The sequence below is a fragment of the Heptranchias perlo genome, chromosome 20 (assembly GCF_035084215.1).
Source record: "Heptranchias perlo isolate sHepPer1 chromosome 20, sHepPer1.hap1, whole genome shotgun sequence".
NCBI lineage: Eukaryota > Metazoa > Chordata > Chondrichthyes > Hexanchiformes > Hexanchidae > Heptranchias > Heptranchias perlo.
The window spans coordinates 20,500,647-20,515,726 of record NC_090344.1 but is presented as its reverse complement, the minus strand read 5'-3'; the positions used below and the strand labels follow the sequence as shown (position 1 = coordinate 20,515,726).

The window sequence follows — 15,080 nt, the reverse complement described above, 5'->3', positions numbered from 1 at the left end:
ATGGTGAGCAAACCAACACGAGGGGAAAAATTTACTTGACCTCGTCCTCACAAATCTATCTGTCTGAAATGCATCTGCACATGACAGAATTCGGAGGAGTGACCACCGCACAGTCCTCGGAGAGACGAACTCCCGTTTTCGCACTGAGGACACCATCCAACGTGTTGTGTGAACAGATCGTCGAAGCTCAAAACTGGACCTCAGATGCCTGTTAACCGGCCGCAGATGCAATGGTGGAAGATTAGCCGCGCGTCAGCTAGCAATGTTTACGGTACATTTTCATACAAACAGAACACACATTCGAAACCTGGAAATGCGAAACAACGAATGTTAAGGTAAAAACTCCCTGTTATCCCCGGGTGGGCTCGAACCACCAACATTTTTAGTTAACAGCCGAACGCGCTTACCAATTGCGCCACAGAGGCACGACGGTTGGGTTTTTGAACCACTAATTCACCGAGCTAACGCTTCAGCTTACAACGATCAATGTAACAGCTGTCTTACCATCAGTTTACTTTTATGAAGGGTGTGCAGCTTTCACGAGTGAAAATCGGTGCTGTCTTATTTCTGAACATCAAACTCCCCTTGTCCCTAAATGCCTGTATGTTGGAAGATTCGGTCACCCAGGAGTAGAGAGGGTTGATTTTTCGAGCTGTGATTCACCATTCTCTATTCCAGTCATGTTTCGGTTTGCAGGAAATGAGATGAGATGAAATGAGCAGGTCCAAGGAGCAGGTCTGTAACACGACACGGTGTCGACAAAGTTGTCTCTTGCACTTACAGTGAAGCGGACGGCAGTTTTCACTCGTAAACCAGTAACTATGATGTTAGGAAAATATGTGGCCGAGAAAGACTTGATTTCAGCGCGGTGACACTGGGCCAGAGTAAAGTTAAGTTTCTCTGATTGTCGAGTGGTGAGTGGGTGGATTTGGAATTCCCGTGCGGCTGCACTGCGCATTGTCCAGATCTGCTTAGAGTGATATTCACTTCAATTCATCACTTACAGGGACAGTTTGATTCTAAGTTTCTTTTTTCTGGTGCTTGGTGAGATTTCAAAATAGAACGCGACCCACACCGACCCCAAACTCGTCACTTACACACTGACAGATACAAGGCGGTCACTCTCTTCACTTCAGTGAGATGAAAGCGGAGAGCGATTTCACGGTTGAATGTAATGGCGAAGAAAACTCACCCAAAGAAAGTGCAGCTCATTGAGGTGCTTTAAATTCCTGATTGTTTGCACTGAACTTCTTCCCAAAGCGTTGGCGATTCAGGTCGAGCGATTTGGGGACTTCTCCCTCTTCGCGAAAGTTTCAACCGCAGTTCAAGATCAAAAGTCGAGTGCAGAATGAGACACCTCCCTGAAACCGGGGAACAAAGAAACCAAACTTTAGAGCAAGGTTCTGTTTATTGAGAAAAAGCAGGTGAAACATTCATTCCGGAACGATACAGAATCCTATCAGCTCTAAAGGCAACGGTTACCCCGTGTTTTGAACACTCAGCATTCTGGTGACGCAGGAAGTAATGCAGATGGTAGCAGGAAATTGAAAAGTGGGAATTGATAGATTAAGTGTGTGGACAAAACAGTGGCAAATAGAGTTCAATGTGGGGGACACCGAGGTCATACACTTTAAATCTAAGAAAGATAAATCAGAGTATTTTCTAAATGGTGAGAAACTCGGTGCTGTGGAGGAGCAGAGAGATTTAGGGGTCCAAGTACAGAAATCGCTGCAGGGACAAAAATTAATTAAACAGCCGAATGTGCCGTTGGTACGGCCGGTTAACTCGTTTGCAAAGAGTATACTGTAACATAATGATCACGGACTGGATTCTTGTAATTTACTTTATTTATTTCGCGTTTTTGTAACTTTTGAAATCGAAGCTTTACAAAGAAAATCCACAGAAAAATTCACGGGGACTGTTTTTTGAATTACATCCGTTGTAACTTTGCCCCTGGGCAGGATAAACACGTCTTTCTTTTGATTTGTCTTTCTCCAATTTGCAGATAAACGTTGAACTCGCGGCCTGTTCCCATTAATGATCATCAGCAGCAACAGACAGACAGAGCGGGTCTGACCGCCCCGAGATGTGGAAAATGGATCAGTTTAGGACAAATCAAATGGTCACCTGGCACCGAGAGAGACAAAACCAAGAGAAAAAGGCAGAAGGTAACAGTGAAATAACAGCCAAATACAAACGATATAAATGTTTCCCATCCTTGATGTCTCTCTATTCAATCCCCAATCCTTCAGTGGCGGGAATTAAATTTCACTGTAAATAAATCCGAGAATCGAAGCAAGGAAGAAGAAAGTAAACAACCAAAAACTGCCGAAACTCTGGATCGAACCAAGGACCTGCAGATCTTCAGTCTAACGCTCTCCCAACTGAGCAATTTCGGCTTTACACCCAGCTGTTACTTTGTGTTATTGTCGTGGAAGAAAATATAACCCCAGGAGGAATTGCCCCGACAGTTCATTCCACAATTCATATATAAATATCACACTCATAGAGATACACCCACAGTTCCTCTATAAACATCGCACCCGTTTTTTCATTCTGGAGCTCGTCTGATGTCTTTTACCATTCGTCCAGCCCCGCGCTGAGCAGTATCGGAACATCGGGACAAGAGAAAGCCATTCAGCCCCTCGAACCTGCTGCCCCATTCAATTAGATCATGAGTTGATCTGCAATTCATCTCTGTTTCTCCGTCTTGGACTCATATTCCTTGGTACCCGAATCGAAAAACGATCTATCAATATCAGATTTCAAATTATGAATTGAGCCACAATCCACATCTGTTGGGATAAGAGAGTTCCAGCTTTCGGCCGTATTTTGTTTGCAAAAGTGATTCCTGATTTCTTGCCTGATTAGTCCAGCTCCAATTTCATTTTGGATTCGGCCAACAGAGAGAGAGAGTAAAAGGCCGTCTTAACCGCAGATTGTCCTTTAACGATCTCTCACAAATCAACTGAAACCAGTCGGAATGTGAATACCATTTCACTTTTCCAAAATAAAGGGAGTGACATTCATTGTGGAAACAGTCTGATGTCGCTCACTGCAGAAATATCCATGTCAGTGTGATTCAGTCTGAAGGAGCTCGCCTGCAACCTTCGAACCTTCTCTGTCAAGAAGTATTCCGCCTTCGTTCAAGCCAATCTCGTTTTTTTTGGATTTTTTCAGATGCCTGTTATCCAACCGCAGAATAAATGGTGGAAAATCAGACGCACTCATCTGGCAATGTTTTCGGTACATTTTCTGGCAGACAAGACACACATTCGAACCCACGAAATGCGAGACAGTGAATGTTCAGGTAAAAGGTTGCTTTAGCGTCCTCTAGTGGGTTCGAACCATCAACTTTTCAATCAGCAGGTGAACGCGCGAACCAATTGCGCCTCAGAAACAGAGCTTGTAAATATTCAAGGACTAATTCATCGAGCTAAAGCTTCAGGTTGCGGCGCTCAATGCAACAGCTTTCTTCCAATCAGTTTACTTTTCCAAATTAAAGAGTGTGCAGCTTGCACGAGTGAAAATCTGTGCTGTGTTATTTCTGAAAATTAAACTCACCTTGCCATTAAACACCTGTATGTTGAAAGACTCAGTCCGCTCGTGGAAGAGAGGATTGATTTTTGAGCTGTGATTCGCCATTCTATGTTCCAGTCATATTCAGGTTTGCTGAGATATTTCGGCTCAACACCCAACGATTACTTTGTGTTATTGTCGTGGAAGAAAATATAACCCCAGGAGGAATTGCCCCTCCTGTTCATTCCACAATTCATATACAGGCATCGTACTCATAGAGATACACCCACAGTTCATATATAAACATCGTTGTCATACGTAAACTACCAAAGTTTATAAATCAACAGCGCACTCATACATCCACACCCAGTTCATGGGAGGAAGATCGGCTCCGACCGCCCATAGAGCTCTCAGAGGCGGAAGCAGCAGCGACCGATCAAACTCTTGATCTCATCCTTAACACAGACCGAAAGATCCACCTGTGAATTTACACCGCACTTTGATAGCAGGGACGGTAATTGGTTCTGAGAAGGCCTCAGGGCGTCTAATCGCTTATTAGTGGCGATCCATTGTGGCAAGGGCATTTCAGAGAGGGAAAGGTACTAGCAGAGGGCATCAGAGAGTGTAAGGGGGCTCAAAGACGAGAGCGGGCAGTCAGATGGCATCAGAGAGTGTATTAAGATCTGAGAGAGGGGCAGGACTGCCGAGTATGGGAGAGTGTAAGGCGGCTCAGGGCGCATCTGTGTAAGGGGCAATCAATGGGTATCAGAGCAGGTGAATGGCGCTGACAAGGTTCAAAGTGGATCATGGACTCTCTGAGGGTATCGGAGAAGGTAAGAGACAGAGCGTATCAGCGATGATAAGGAGCACAGGGAGAATCAAATAGGGTAAGGGGGGATCAGGAGGTATCACAGAGGCGAATTGTTCCAGCGTTGGCATCTACTAAATATTACATTTTCTGACCTTCAACATTTTTAATAACAACAATAAGTGAATCCAATTGAATCGATAACCTGTCCGTGTAAAATGTGGAGGTAACGAGAAGGGAGAATCGGGAGGGAGTGGATATTTGGCAACGCTCACGGTTTCCTTTCACACAGCTCAGGTTTGTGCCTGTTTCGAATCTGGAGACAAGAGGTTGCACTTAAAAATTTTATCACCGAGTGTGAAAAGTAGAACATAAATCGCCCAACGTGGGATTGGAACCCACGACCCTGAGATTAAAAGTCTCATGCTCTACCGACTGAGCTAGCCGGGCCGACGGCTGAAATTCTTCCCATCTTATTATTGCAGAGAGACAGCTGTTGGCTTTGTGCAGGAGTTCAGTTCGTTCCACAATCTCAGGGTATCAACTTCTGAACACCCGTTTTTTCATTCTGGAGTTAGTCTGATGTCTTTAACCATTCGTCCAGCCCCGCGCTGAGCAGTCTAGGAACATCGGGACAAGAGAAGGCCATTCAGCCCCTCGAACCTGCTGCCCCATTCAATTAGATCATGAGTTGATCTGCAATTCATCTCTGTTTCTCCGTCTTGGCCTCATATTCCTTGGTACCCGAATCGAAAAACGATCCATCAATATCAGACTTCAAATTATGAATTGAACCACAATCATCATACTTTTGGATGAGAGAGTTCCAGCTTTCGGCCGTATTTTGTTTGCTAAAGTGATTCCTGATTTCTTGCATGATTAGTCCAGCTCCAATTTCATTTTGGATTCGGCCAACAGAGAGAGAGAAAAAGGCCGTCTTAACCGGAGATTGATCCTTTAACGATCTCTCACAAATCAACTGAAACCAGTCGGAATGTGAATACCATTTCACTTTTCCAAAATAAAGGGAGTGACATTCATTGTGGAAACAGTCTGATGTCGCTCACTGCAGAAATATCCATGTCAGTGTGAAGGAGCTCGCTTGCAACATTCGAACCTTCTCTGTCAAGAAGTATTCCGACTTCGTTCAAGCCAACCTTGTTTTTTTGGATATTTTTCATATGCCTGTTATCCAACCGCAGAATAAATGGTGGAAAATCAGACGCACTCAGCTGGCAATGTTCACTGTACATTTTCTGGCAGACAAGACACACATTCGAACCCAAGAAATGCGAGACAATGAATGTTGAGGTAAAAGGTTGCCTCAGCGTCCTCTCGTGGGTTCAAACGACCAACTTTTCAGTTCGCAACTAAACGCGCTAACCAATTGCGCCACAGAAACAGAACTTGCAAATGTTCAAGGACTAATTCATCGAGCTGAAGCTTCAGGTTGCCGCGCTCAATGGAACAGCTTTCTTCCAATCAGTTCACTTCTCCAAAATAAAGGGTGTGCAGCTTGCACGAGTGAAAATCTGTGCTGTATTATTTCTAAAAATTAAACTCACCTTGCCATTAAACACCTGTATGTTGAAAGACTCAGTCCGCTCGTGGAAGAGAGGATTGATTTTTGAGCTGTGATTCGCCATTCTCTGTTCCAGTGATATTCAGGTTTGCGGAAATTGAGATGAGATGAAATGAGCAGGACAAACCAGCAGGTCTGGTTCACGACACGGTGTCTACAAAGTTGTCTCTTGCACTTACAGTGAAGTGGACGACAATTTTCACTCTTAAACCAGTAATTATTATGTTAAGAAAAAATGTGGCCGAGAAAGACTCGATTTCATCGCGGTGACACGGGCCAGAGTAAAGTTCAGTTAATGCGATTGCCGAGTGGTGAGAGGTTGGATTTGTAACTCCTGTGCGCCTGCGCTGCACATTTTCCAGATCTGTTTGGAGCGATATTCCCTTCAATTCATCACTTACAGGGACAGTTTGATTCCAAGTTTCTTTTCCCCGGTGCTTGGTGAGATTTCAGAAATAAACGCGACCCGTGCTTAACCCAAACTCGTCACTAACACATTGACCGATACAAGGCGGCCACACTCTGCACTTCAGTAAGATGAAAGCCGACAGCGATTTCACGTCGATTCCAATGGCGAAAAAAAGTCATTCAATGAAAGTGCAGGTCATTGAGGTGCCTTTAAATTCCTGATTGTTTACACAGAACTTCTTCCTAAAGCGTTTGAGATACACGTGCGGCGATTTGGGGACTTCTTCTCCCTCTTTGCAAAAGTTTCATCCGCAGCACAAGATCAAAAGTCGAGGGCAAAATGAAACGATTTGCTGAAATTTGAGAACCAGAGAACCAGAATTTAGAGCAAGGTTCTGTTTATTGAGAAAAAGCAGATGAAACATTCATTCCGGAACGATACAGAATCCTATCAGCTCGAAAGGCAACGGTTAACCCGTGTTTTGAACACGCAGCCTTCTGGTGACGCAGAAAGTAATACAGATGGTAGCAGGAAATTGAAAAGTGGGAATTGATAGATTAAGTGTGTGGACAAAACTGTGGCAAATAGAGTTCAATGTGGGGGAGACCGAGGTCATACACTTTAAATCTAAGAAAGATAAATCAGAGTATTTTCTAAATGGTGAGAAACTTGGTGCTGTGGCGGAGCAGAGAGATTTAGGGGTCCAAGTACAGAAATCGCTGCAGGTACAAAAATTAATTAAACAGCCTAATGTGCCGTTGGTGCGGCCGGTTAACACGTTTGCAAAGAGTATACTGGAACATAATGATCACGGACTCGATTCTTGTAATTTACTTTATTGCTTTCGCGTTTTTATAACTTTTCAAATCGAAGCTTTAAAAAGAAAATCAACAGAAAAATTCACGGGGACCGTTTTTTGAATTACATCCGTTGTAACTTTGCCCCTGGGCAGGATAAACACGTCTTTCTTTTTATTTGTCTTTCTCCAGTTTGCAGGTAAACGTTTAACTCGCGGCCTGTTCCCATTAATGATCATCAGCAGCAACAGACAGACAGAGCGGGTCTGACCGCCCCGAGATGTGGAAAATGGAACAGTTTCGGACAAATCAAATTGTCACCCGGCACCGAGAGAGACAAAACCAAGAGACAAAGGCATAAGATAACAGAGAAATAAAAGCCAAATACAAACGATATAAATATTTCCCATCCTTGATGTCTCTCCATTCAATCCCCAATCCTTCAGTGGCGGGAATCAAATTTCACTGCAAATAAATCCGAGAATCGAAGCAAGGAAGAAGAAAGTAAACAACCAAAAACTGCCGAAACTCGAGATTGAACCAAGGACCTTCAGATCTTCAGTCTAACGCTCTCCCAACTGAGCTATTTCGGCTCTACACCCAATACTTACTTTGTGTTATTGTCGTGGAAGAAAATATAACCCCAGGAGGAATTGCCCCTCCTGTTCATTCCACAATTCATATACAAACATCGTACTCATAGAGATACACCCACAGTTCATATATAAACATCGTACTCATAGAGATACACCGACAATTCTTATATAAACATCGCTGTCATACGAAAACTACCAAAGTGTATAACTCAACAGCGCACTCATGCATCCACACCCAGTTTATCGGAGTAAGATCGGGACCGACCGCCGAGAGAGCTCTCAGAGGCGGAAGGAGCAGCAACCGATCAAACTCTGGATCTCATCCTTAACACAGACCAGCACATCCACCTGTGAAGTTACACCGCACTTTGATAGCAGGGACGGTAATGGGTTCTGAGAAGGCCTCAGGGCGTCTAATCGCTTCTTAGTGGCGATCCATTGGGGCAAGGGCATCTCAGAGAGGGGAAGGTACTATCAGAGGGCATCAGAGAGTGTAAGGGGGCTCAGAGAGAGGAAGGGACAGTCAGATGTCATCAGAGCGTGTATTAAGATCTGAGAGAGGGGAAGGACTGCCGAGTATGGGAGAGTGTAAGGCGGCTCTGGGCGCATCTGTGTCAGGGTCACTCAGTGGGTATCAGAGCAGGTGAATCGCGCTTCCAAGGTTCAAAGTGGATCATGGACTCTCTGAGGGTATCGGAGAAGGTAAGAGACAGAGCGTATCAGCGATGATAAGGAGCACAGGGAGAATCAAATCGGGTAAGGGGGGATCAGGAGGTATCAGAGAGGCGAATTGTTCCAGCGTTGGCATCTCCTAAATATTACATTTTCTGACCTTCAACATTTTTAATAACAGCAGAAAATGAATCCGATTGAACCAATAACCTGTCCGTGTCCAATGTGGAGGGAACGAGAAGGGAGAATCGGGGTGGAGTGGATATTTGGCAACGCTCACGGTTTCCTTTCACACAGCTCAGGGTTGTGCCTGTTTCGAATCTGGAGACAAGAGGTTGCACTTTAAAAATTTTATCACCCAGTGTGAAAAGTGGAACACAAATCGCCCAACGTGGGGTTCGAACCCACGACCCTAAAATTAAGAGTCTCATGCTCTACCAACTGAGCTAGCCGGGCCGAATGCTACTATTCTTCCCATCCTATTATTGCAGAGAGACAGCTGTTGGCTTTGCTGCATGAGTTCAATTCGTTCCACAATCTCAGCGTATCTGCTTCTGAACACCCGTGCTTTCATTCTGGAGTGAGTCTGATGTCGATTAACCATTCGTCCAGCCCCGCGCTGAGCAGTATTGGAACATCGAGACAAGAGAAGGCCATTCAGCCCCTCGAACCTGCTGCCCCATTCAATTAGATCATGAGTTGATCTGCAATTCATCTCTGTTTCTCCGCCTTGGTCTCATGTTCATTGGTACCCGAATCGAAAAACGATCGATCAATATCAGACTTCAAATTATGAATTGAGCCACAATCCACATCCTTTAGGAAGAGAGAGTTCCAGCTTTCGGCCGTATTTTGTTTGCTGAAGTGATTCCTGATTTCTTGCATGATTAGTGCAGCTCCAATTTCATTTTGGATTCGGCCAAGAGAGAGAGAGAAAAAGGCCGTCCGAACCGGAGATTGAACCTTTAACGATCTCTCACAAATCAACTGAAACCAGTCAGAATGTGAATACGATTTCACTTTTCCAAAATAAAGGGAGTGACATTCATTGTGGAAACAGTCTGATGTCGCTCACTGCAGAAATATCCATGTCAGTGTGAAGGAGCTCGCTTGCAACCTTCGAACCTTCTCTGTCAAGAAGTATTCCGACTTCGTTCAAGCCAACCTCGTTTTTTTGGAATTTTTCATTTGCCTATTATCCAACCGCAGAATAAATGGTGGAAAATCAGACGCACTCAGCTGGCAATGTTTGCGGTCCATTTTCTGGCAGACAAGACACACATTCGAACCCACGAAATGCGAGACAATGAATGTTAAGGTAAAAGTTTGCCTTAGTGTCCTTTGGTGGGTTTGAACCACCAACTTTTCAGTTAGCAGCTCAACGCGCGAAACAATTGCGCCACAGAAACAGAACTTGCAAATGTTCAAGGACTAATTCATCGAGCTGAAGCTTCAGGTTGCCGCGCTCAATGTAACAGCTTTCTTCCAATCAGTTTACTTTTCCAAAATAAAGGGTGTGCAGCTTGCACGAGTGAAAATCTGTGCTGTATTATTTCTGAAAATTAAACTCACCTTGCCATTAAACACCTGTATGTTGAAAGACTCAGTCCGCTCGAGGAAGAGAGGATTGATTTTTGAGCTGTGATTCGCCATTCTCTGTTCCAGTAATATTCAGGTTTGCGGAAAATGAGATGAGATGAAATGAGCAGGACAAACCAGCAGGTCTGTGACACTACACGGTGTCTGCAAAGTTGTCTCTTGCATTTACAGTGAAGTGGACGACAATTTTCACTCTTAAACCAGTAATTATTATGTTAAGAAAAAATGTGGCCGTGAAAGACTCGATTTCAGAGCGGTGTCACGGGCCAGATCAAAGTTCAGTTAATGCGATTGCCGAGTGGCGAGAGGGTGGATTTGGAACTCCTGTGCGGCTGCGCTGCGCATTGTCCAGATCTGTTTGGAGCGATATTCCCTTCAATTCATCACTTACAGGGACAGTTTGATTCTAAGTTTCTTTTCCCCGGTGCTTGGTGAGATTTCAGAAATAAACGCGACCCGTGCTTAACCCAAACTCGTCACTAACACGTTGACCGATACAAGGCGGCCACACTCTCCACTTCAGTGAGATGAAAGCCGACAGCGATTTCACGTCGATTCCAATGGCGAAAAAAAGTCATTCAATGAAAGTGCAGGTCATTGAGGTGCCTTTAAATTCCTGATTGTTTACACAGAACTTCTTCCCAAAGCGTTTGAGATACACGTGGGGCGATTTGGGGACATCTTCTCCCTCTTTGCAAAAGTTTCATCCGCAGCACAAGATCAAAAGTCGACGGCAAAATGAAACGATTTGCTGAAATTTGAGAACCAGAGAACCAGAATTTAGAGCAAGGTTCTGTTTATTGAGAAAAAGCAGATGAAACATTCATTCCGGAACGATACAGAATCCTATCAGCTCTAAAGGCAACGGTTACCCCGTGTTTTGAACACGCAGCCTTCTGGTGACGCAGGAAGTAATGCAGATGGTAGCAGGAAATTGAAAAGTGGGAATTGATAGATTAAGTGTGTGGACAAAACTGTGGCAAATAGAGTTCAATGTGGGGGAGACCGAGGTCATACAATTTAAATCTAAGAAAGATAAATCAGAGTATTTTCTAAATGGTAAGAATCTCGGTGCTGTGGAGGAGTAGAGAGATTTAGGGGTCCAAGTACAGAAATCGCTGCAGGTACAAAAATTAATTAAACAGCCTAATGTGCCGTTGGTACGGCCGGTTAACTCGTTTGCAAAGAGTATACTGTAACATAATGATCACGGACTCGATTCTTGTAATTTACTTTATTTATTTCGCGTTTTTGTAACTTTTGAAATCGAAGCTTTAAAAAGAAAATCAACAGAAAAATTCACGGGGACCGTTTTTGAATTACATCCGTTGTAACTTTGCCCCTGGGCAGGATAAACACGTCTTTCTTTTGATTTGTCTTTCTCCAATTTGCAGAAAAACGTTTAACTCGCGGCCTGTTCCCATTAATGATCATCAGCAGCAACAGACAGACAGAGCGGGTCTGACCGCCCCGAGATGTGGAAAATGGAACAGTTTCGGACAAATCAAATAGTCACCTGGCACCCAGAGAGACAAATCCAAGAGAAAAAGGCAGAAGGTAACAGTGAAATAACAGCAAAAAACAAACGATATAAATAATTCCCATCCTTGATGTCTCTCTATTCAATCCCCAATCCTTCAGTGGCGGGAATTAAATTTCACTGCAAATAAATCCGAGAATCGAAGCGAGGAAGAAGAAAGTAAACAACCAAAAACTGCCGAAACTCGGGATTGAACCAAGGACCTTCAGATCTTCAGTCTAACGCTCTCCCAACTGAGCTATTTCGGCTCTGTACCCAACGATTACTTTGTGTTATTGTCGTGGAAGAAAATATAACCCCAGGAGGAATTGCCCCTCCTGTTCATTCCACAATTCATATATAAACATCGTACTCGTAGAGATAAACCCACAGTTCATATATAAACATCGTTGTCATACGTAAACTACCAAAGTTTATAAATCAACAGCGCACTCATACATCCACACCCAGTTTGTGGGAGGAAGATCGGTACCGACCGCCGATAGAGCTCTCAGAGGCGGAAGCAGCAGCGACCGATCAAACTCTTGATCTCATCCTTAACACAGACCGGTAGATCCACCTGTGAAGTTACACCGCACTTTGATAGCAGGGACGGTAATTGCTTCTGAGAAGGCCTCAGGGCGTCTAATCGCTTCTTAGTGGCGATCCATTGTGGCAAGGGCATCTCAGAGAGGGGAACGTACTATCAGAGGGCATCAGAGAGTGTAAGGGGGCTCAAAGAGGAGAGCTTGCAGTCAGATGGCATCAGAGAGTGTTTTTAAGATCTGAGAGAGGGGAAGGACTGCCCAGTATGGGAGAGTGTAAGGCGGCTCAGGGCGCATCTGTGTAAGGGGCAATCAATAGGTATCAGAGCAGGTGAATGGCGCTGACAAGGTTCAAAGTGAATCATGGACTCTCTGAGGGTATCGGAGAAGGTAAGAGGCAGAGCGTATCAGCCATGATAAGGAGCACAGGGAGAATCAAATGGGGGAAGGGGGGATCAGGAGGTATCAGAGAGGCGAATTGTTCCAGCGTTGGCATCTCCTAAATATTACATTTTCTGACCTTCAACATTTTTAATAACAACAAAAAGTGAATCCAATTGAACCGATAACCTGTCCGTGTCCCATGTGGAGGGAACGAGAAGGTAGAATCGATAGGGAGTGGATATTTGGCAACGCTCACGGTTTCCTTTCACACAGCTCAGGGTTGTGCCTGTTTCGAATCTGGAGACAAGAGGTTGCACTTTAAAAATGTTATCACCGAGTGTGAAAAGTAGAACACAAATCGCCCAACGTGGGGCTCGAACCCACGACCCTGAGATTAAGAGTCTCATGCTCTACCGACTGAGCTAGCCGGGTCGATTGCTGAAATTCTTCCCATCTTATCATTGCAGAGAGACAACTGTTGGCTTTGCTGCAGGAGTTCAGTTCGTTCCACAATCTCAGGGTATCGACTTCTGAACACCCGTTTTTTCATTCTGGAGATAGTCTGATGTCTTTTACCATTCGTCCAGCTCCGCGCTGAGCAGTATCGGAACATCGGGACAAGAGAAGGCCATTCAGCCCCTCGAACCTGCTGCCCAATTCAATTGGATCATGAGTTGATCTGCAATTCATCTCTGTTTCTCCGTCTTGGACTCATATTCCTTGGTCCCCGAATCGAAAAACGATCTGTCAATATCAGACTTCAAATTATGAATTGAACCACAATCCACATCCTTTGGGATGAGAGAGTTACAGCTTTCGGCCGTATTTTGTTTGCAAAAGTGATTCCTGATTTCTTGCATGATTAGTCCAGCTCCAATTTCATTTTGGATTCGGCCAACAGAGGGAGAGGAAAAGGCCGTCTTCACCGGAGATTGATCCTTTAGCGATCTCTCACAAATCAACTGAAACCAGTCGGAATGTGAATACCATTTCACTTTTCCAAAATAAAGGGAGTGACATTCATTGTGGAAACAGTCTAATGTCGCTCACTGCAGAAATATCCATGTCAGTGTGAAGGAGCTCGCTTGCAACCTTCGAACCTTCTCTGTCAAGAAGTATTCCGACTTCGTTCAAGCCAACCTCGTTTTTTTGGATATTTTTCATATGCCTGTTATCCAACCGCAGAATAAATGGTGGAAAATCAGACGCACTCAGCTGGCAATGCTTGCGGTACATTTTCTGGCAGACAAGACACACATTCGAACCCAAGAATTTGCGAGACAATGAAAGATAAGGTAAAAGGTTGCCTTCGTCTCCTCTAACGACCAACTTTTCAGTTCGCAGCGAAACGCGCTAACCAATTGCGCCACAGAAACAGAACTTGCAAATGTTCAAGGACAAATTCATCGAGCTGACGCTTCAGGTTGCCGCACTCAATGTAACAGCTTTCTTCCAATCAGTTTACTTTTCCAAAATAAAATGTGTGCAGCTTGCACGAGTCAAAATCTGTGCTGTATTATTTCTGAAAATTAAACTCACCTTGCCATTAAACACCTGTATGTTGAAAGACTCAGTCCGCTCGTGGAAGAGAGGATTGATTTTTGAGCTGTGATTCGCCATTCTCTGTTCCAGTAATATTCAGGTTTGCGGAAAATGAGATGAGATGAAATGAGCAGGACAAACCAGCAGGTCTGTGACACTACACGGTGTCTACAAAGTTGTCTCTTGCACTTACAGTGAAGTGGACGACAATTTTCACTCTTAAACCAGTAATTATTATGTTAAGAAAAAATGTGGCCGAGAAAGACTCGATTTCAGCGCGGTGACACTGGGCCGGAGAAAAGTTCAGTTAATGCGATTGCCGAGTGGCGAGAGGGTGGATTTGTAACTCCTGTGCGGCTGCGCTGCACATTGTCCAGATCTGTTTGGAGCGATATTCCCTTCAATTCATCACTTACAGGGACAGTTTGATTCTAAGTTTCTTTTCCCCGGTGCTTGGTGAGATTTCAGAAATAAACGCGACCCGTGCTTAACCCAAACTCGTCACTAACACGTTGACCGATTCAAGGCGGCCACACTCTCCACTTCAGCGAGATGAAAGCCGACAGCGATTTCACGTCGATTCCAATGGCGAAAAAAAGTCATTCAATGAAAGTGCAGGTCATTGAGGTGCCTTTAAATTCCTGATTGTTTCCACAGAACTTCTTCCCAAAGCGTTTGAGATACACGTGGGGCGATTTGGGGACTTCTTCTCCCTCTTTGCAAAAGTTTCATCCGCAGCACAAGATCAAAAGTCGAGGGCAAAATGATAGGATTTGCTGAAATGTGAGAACCAGAGAACCAGAATTTAGAGCAAGGTTCTGTTTATTGAGAAAAAGCAGCTGAAACATTCATTCCGGAACGATACAGAATCCTATCAGCTCTCAAGGCAACGGTCACCCCGTGTTTTGAACAAGCAGCCTTCTGGTGACGCAAGGAGTAATGCAGATGGGAGCGGGAAATTAAAAAGTGGGAATTGATAGATGAAGTGTGTGGACAAACTGTGGCAAATAGAGTTCAATGTGGGGGAGACCGAGGTCATACACTTTAAATCTAAGAAAGATAAATCAGAGTTTAAAAGGCTTAGATGGTACAAAATTCTTAACGTGCA

General features: G+C 44.3%; 6 non-coding genes across 6 annotated transcripts; all 6 read right to left on the bottom strand.

The window, feature by feature from the left end:
- Positions 1 to 2,326: 2,326 nt before the first annotated feature.
- Positions 2,327 to 2,399, bottom strand: trnaf-gaa (transfer RNA phenylalanine (anticodon GAA)). Its single transcript has one exon. It is a non-coding gene; the product is annotated as a tRNA-Phe (tRNA).
- A 2,305-nt stretch (positions 2,400 to 4,704) lies between these two features.
- Positions 4,705 to 4,777, bottom strand: trnak-uuu (transfer RNA lysine (anticodon UUU)). The gene has a single exon. It is a non-coding gene; the product is annotated as a tRNA-Lys (tRNA).
- A 2,858-nt stretch (positions 4,778 to 7,635) lies between these two features.
- On the bottom strand, positions 7,636 to 7,708 carry trnaf-gaa (transfer RNA phenylalanine (anticodon GAA)). The gene has a single exon. It is a non-coding gene; the product is annotated as a tRNA-Phe (tRNA).
- A 1,058-nt stretch (positions 7,709 to 8,766) lies between these two features.
- Positions 8,767 to 8,839, bottom strand: trnak-cuu (transfer RNA lysine (anticodon CUU)). The gene has a single exon. It is a non-coding gene; the product is annotated as a tRNA-Lys (tRNA).
- A 2,858-nt stretch (positions 8,840 to 11,697) lies between these two features.
- trnaf-gaa (transfer RNA phenylalanine (anticodon GAA)) lies at positions 11,698 to 11,770 on the bottom strand. The gene has a single exon. It is a non-coding gene; the product is annotated as a tRNA-Phe (tRNA).
- A 1,019-nt stretch (positions 11,771 to 12,789) lies between these two features.
- trnak-cuu (transfer RNA lysine (anticodon CUU)) lies at positions 12,790 to 12,862 on the bottom strand. The gene has a single exon. It is a non-coding gene; the product is annotated as a tRNA-Lys (tRNA).
- Between the last annotated feature and the right edge of the window lie 2,218 nt (positions 12,863 to 15,080).